The 5,339-nt window shown below is 36.3% G+C and overlaps 1 pseudogene; it reads right to left on the bottom strand.

The window, feature by feature from the left end:
- Positions 1-3,878: 3,878 nt before the first annotated feature.
- Positions 3,879-5,108, bottom strand: LOC122201006 (annotated as a pseudogene).
- Between the last annotated feature and the right edge of the window lie 231 nt (positions 5,109-5,339).

Genomic DNA, 5,339 nt, shown 5'->3' with positions numbered 1-5,339 from the left:
GGGAAAAGTCAATAATTTATATATAAATCTTGCATATGAGAAAATTTTAAATACTTTGAAAATCTTGGCTTTGGGGGGAATTCATTCTTTCATTCGTTTACAAATATTTATTAAGGCTAGGTATTTTTCTAGATGCCAAACACATAGCAGTGAACCAGACAGACATAAATATCTTCCCTCAGTAAGCTTATTTTAGTTGTGGTGAAAGACATGATAAACAAATAAAGAAGTTAAGCATATAGCATGTCAGATGGTAACAGATGCTATGGAATGAAGGGGATCAGGGCTTTGAGTTGGGATTGCTATGTTAAGTAGCATCCCCTCCCTCATGGGGAAGCCCTCAGTGAGAAGATGACATTTAAAGAAAATCAATGGATATGAGGAGGCAAGCTGTGTAGTTCTTGGAGGAAATAGCAGCTCTGAAGGAAGAGTGTTTCAGGCAAAGGAAACAGCAATTGCAAAGGTCCTGAGGTGAAAGTATGCTTAAAGTATTTGAGGAGGGCAGTTCAGCTGGAGTAAAATGAGGGAGGGAAGATTAGTAGGAGATAATGTCAGAGGAAAAATGGAGAGTCATTAAGTTATTTGAGGTCTTTGGCTTTTACTTCAATTGAGATAAGAAATCTTTGGAGGATTTTGAGCAAGGGAGTGATGTGGTCTGGCACATACTTTTCTTTTTCTTTTTTTGGCATATACTTTGAAAAGAACACTGTAAGTGCTATTTTGAGAATATCCTCTATTCTCTGAGATGGCAGACCAGTTATTGCAATATGGTAAGGAGATGACCATGGCTTGAAGCAAACTGGTAGCAGTTCAAGTGGTGAGAAGTGGTCAGAGATCTGGGTAAGAGATCCAGGTAAGTAGAGCTGACCCATTTCTAATGGATTAGTTGAAAGAACTGAGAAAAATACAGGAGCCTAAGATGACTCTAAGATTTTCGCATTGAACTGCTGTAAAGTTGGGAGTCGCCATTTGTTGAGATGGGGGGCACTGGTAGGAGCAGTTTGGGGAGGTGGAAGATCAGAAATTTGGCTATGAGTATGGTTAACTGTCTTTTGCTCATATTGTGACTTGAGATCTGCTCTGCGTGGCTATGTAAAAGTTAGAAATCTTAGGGACTTGAAATAAATGAACTTCCTATCAGTTTTGCCAAAACACCCATTGGAAGATTTTATTTTATATTTTTTTGTTTATTTATTTATTTATTTATTTATTTATTTATTTATTTATTGAAAATCTAATCAGCTTTATTAAGCAATTTGTGAATTAGGCAGCATCCTTTCTAGCAAGCAGAAGGGAGCCCCTGAAAATTTTTTTTTTTATCTAGATAATGTACCAAAGGATTTGGTAAACACATCTTTATAATATTTAGAATTTACATTTAAATTGTGAGATTTATAGTTTATGCAAATCTAGGTCATCTTTTTTACCCAGGATTCCAAGAAAACTTTAAAATATACAGTTGTTAATGGTAAGATAGGAATAATAGAATCAGTTAAATGTTAATGGGTTTAATGACATTCATTTTTATTGTATGATTTAAAGCAAATCCCAGATAGCATATCTTTTCACTCATAAATACTTCTGTAAAAATGTTTGTGTCTGAAAAATATGTTTAATCCACTTGTCTAGCTATAGCTTCCAATTCCAATTCCCATTCTAATATACGTCTACTACTACATTGAAGGCCTTATCTGTCTACAGGTAGGTGTAGGAGATCCTTAAAGCACCTCTTAGGAGTTGCTCTGAATAAAGTGACAGTAATAAAGTTAAGTAAAAATTCTTCGGTGCGATTACACTACACATGCTAAAATAAAACACTTCCTTTTTCATTCAACCTTGTGTGAAGTGTTTGATTTTTCTAGGAATGTTTGTGTAAACATCCATTATATCCTCTTTGAGAAAGTATGGCTACTGCCCATCCACCTATGTCTATATTCTATTTAAGAAAGCAAGAGATCTTAAATGATCCAAAGAGAAGTTTTTAGATCATCTATGTTTTCAAAATATGCCCGTGGAAGTAAACTTTTAGCCATTATACAGCTTTGGGAAATTAAGAAATTACCTAAGATATATTTTACATAATAGATTGATCAATATATATTTATCTTTCAACTGCCCCTAAATTCAGTTACACGTATTATCATCACACTTATAAACCTATGGTAGAAATTTATTTTAGCCAAGAATATCCCAAAAGATAGTGAAAGGACAGCATAGATTTCAGCTATTCTCAGATACTTCAAACTGATCTTTGTGGTACTTCAAGGGTTTATTTTGGAAAGGACATCACAGGCATGCAGGTGTGGAAGTGCTCGTAAGGGTTCATCTAGTTCATCATGTCATCCTAAGGATTATAAAATTTCCAGATGCAAAACTAGTTATAATGGGTTGGTTTTCCAACCTGTGAACTCTGGAGAACTCTTCTAAAGACAGAATCTCCTTTTCAAAGATATTAAAAATAAGGTTTCTCCTCATTTCACTTTTGCAGAGTCCCCAACAGTGGTGATATATTTTAAAGGGTCTCCTTACAATACTTTAAGCCCTTAAAAGAGTTTAAAACTTAAACTTCAAATAATCTTCCCTTTGACAAGGTCTTTTGGTGTTCTTCAGATAATAGTCCTTTGTTTAAAGGAAATCAGACTTAAACTTGTGTATTAAGTGATTAAAGTAAAGCTCATTATTATGTTTTCCATGTTACTTCACCTCTGAACTTTCAACTATGACCTCTACTTTTGATCCATTTCCAAAGTATTAAAATATAACCATTATAAAGAACTATCCTTTATAATGGCACAATCACCAACATGGCCCTTGGCTATATCTGATTATTCAAGCCTTGTTCTTCAGCTTTGAGACTACCTAGTATTTTTTTGGTTCATTTCATATCGTTGGTTACCCAACTTTCTTTTTCAAGGACTTTTGCAGTATCCATCTTATTACTTCCAACAGTAAAATCATTACAATATTCAAAAATTCTATTTTTTGCTTATAAAAGGAAATATGCAAAAAAACCCCACATATATTAGGATAATAGGTGATTATTTTTAGAAAATTATTGAATATTGTTGCTATGTCAGCAGTAACTAATACAGATGTGTATAACTAATACATATATACATATGTAAATTACTCTAATGGATTAAAAAATTAACTGTGTTAAAATCTGAGTTAATGATATTGCAAAAGCATATTTTATTGGTCATTTTTGGAATCCAAATCATTGTTCTGAAAATTGATGGATAAATGTAAAGAATCATGAAAGAAATGTTCTATTTTTTAAATCTCGGAAATTTAAAAATAACTTCTATCACTTTTCACCAAATATTAAGAAACTTCCTTTTCCTTCATGGTAGCATTCTAGATTCATTGTGTACCTGTCACAATTATACTAGCATCTATGCTGGGGTTCTAGGATTTTGTAAGATCAACTTGGAACATTTAGAGTCTTAGTAAGTAATGTTCTTTTCAGTCGTGTACTTCAGCAAAAAATTAGTGGTTCAGTTTTAACTTTTTATTATTTTATTTTTATTATTAAAATTTTAAAAATTGAGTATAGTTGACATACAATATCAACTCTATGAAAACATTGAAGCAATGGAAACAATGAGAACATTCAGGTATATGACAGTTTATACATTATACTATGTTCATCACAAGTGTAGCTACCATCTGTCCAGATACATCGCAATTACAATATCATTAACTATATTCTTTACGCTGTGCCTTTTATTCCTGTAACTTATTCATTCCATAACTGGAAGAGTGGTAGCTGTTTTTATATGAGAGAATGAAATGATTTTCTTTTTTTTTTTAAACTCAAAAAATATATATTTTTTTCATTTAAAAAAGTATTTAGAACGCATAAAACAAGGCAACATTTATTCTTTCTTCTCGTCTTCCAGTGTGGGGTCTGTTGGTGTTTCCTCCATGGTTGCACTGTTGCTCTCTGAGCCAGTGTTACTATCACTGGTCCCTTCCTCAGGACTGTCCACTGTCCACTGTCCACCCCCTGTTGCCCACTCTCCTTGTCCTCAGGAGTAGATGTGCCTTATTCACCATTCTCTTGGCTCTCCATTGCTTGTTCAAGGTGTGTCTCCTCTGTCTCCACTGGGACTCTTTTGTTGTCCTTCTTGTCCTCGGCCTTACTGGAAGCTAGCTCTTCCTCAGAAACCATGCTGCTCTGAGTTCATCTTGCTCCGCTGCCTCTTTCTCTCTTTCCTCCTGCCTTTTGTGAGCCTATTCGTCTGCCTGTACAATTTCAGCGGCGATTTTTTCCATGTCCACTTACACTTTCAAACTGCACAACGTTTTAAACTCATTGTTAAATGAATCTGTGCTTTCCAGGAATTTCCTCTTCTTTTCCTGGTGTCTCTCCTCTGTTTGAAGAAGTTCAGCTTCTAGTTTTCACTGATGAACCATTAAGGACTGGACCTGTCGTTTGAGGATCTGCGTTCTAGTTGTTGTGACAACTGACCGAACGTCTGGCACCACACTCTCACTAAGGATTTCACTGATGAGGTGGTGGTTTCTCTGGAAACGGGCGGTGGCTGTATGCTCCACTGAAAAGCCATCATCATAGTCATCTGGATCTTCAGCAGGCTAAATGCTCATGCAAGGTTCTCCTTTCTCCATGCAAGACTCTCTCTGTCGACTTTCTTCCTCTAAAGCAGCTTTGGTGCGACTTTTTGCATTTATGTAAGCAAGGTATGTGGGGGATTATAATAGGCCTTCATAGATCCATTGTACTGTATCTTTTCTGCTTTGTATTCATTTAAATATTCTTGTTTTTCTTCATCAGTGAGATCTCACCACATGCCACCAATAATCCTGCCAGTCTCCCACAACTTTAGGTCGGGGTTGGAAGATTTTACTTGGTCCCAGACCTTTCTCCTGTACCTCTTGTAGGGCATCAGTGGCTTATCTGGTGGCTTTGGGGGTTTTGGAATCACAATGCCAGTGGATGCCGTGACCCGCCTGTTGGTGCCCGGGTTCTCTCCCAGCCTATAGTTGTTGTAGCCAAGATGACTGTGTGGATTGTATCCCACAAACCCTGGTGTGCTGGGCATTTGTGCTGCAGGAGCTGGGGTGGGAGGTGGGGCATAAGATGGTCTTTTGCCATTTTGGAAGGTTAAATTCTCAGTTCCTTAAGAATGAATCTGAGATGTCGCGGGCAGAAAAAGCGCTCGTAGCTCTGGCCTCGTTTTCCTTTGTGAAATGATTTTCTTCAAAGGCTCTGCATTAGTGGATTAAAAGGGGGAGACTCAAATGTGGAAGAGTGAAGATTTCACTGGTGTTGTTGCCAGCGCCTCTAGACTCCTTAAGAGCCTTCTTTAGGGAGA

This window comes from Panthera leo, chromosome A1, assembly GCF_018350215.1.
Source record: "Panthera leo isolate Ple1 chromosome A1, P.leo_Ple1_pat1.1, whole genome shotgun sequence".
NCBI classification, from domain to species: Eukaryota; Metazoa; Chordata; class Mammalia; order Carnivora; family Felidae; genus Panthera; species Panthera leo.
Note: the sequence above shows the minus strand (reverse complement) of the source record. Positions and strands in the feature narration are given on the sequence as shown.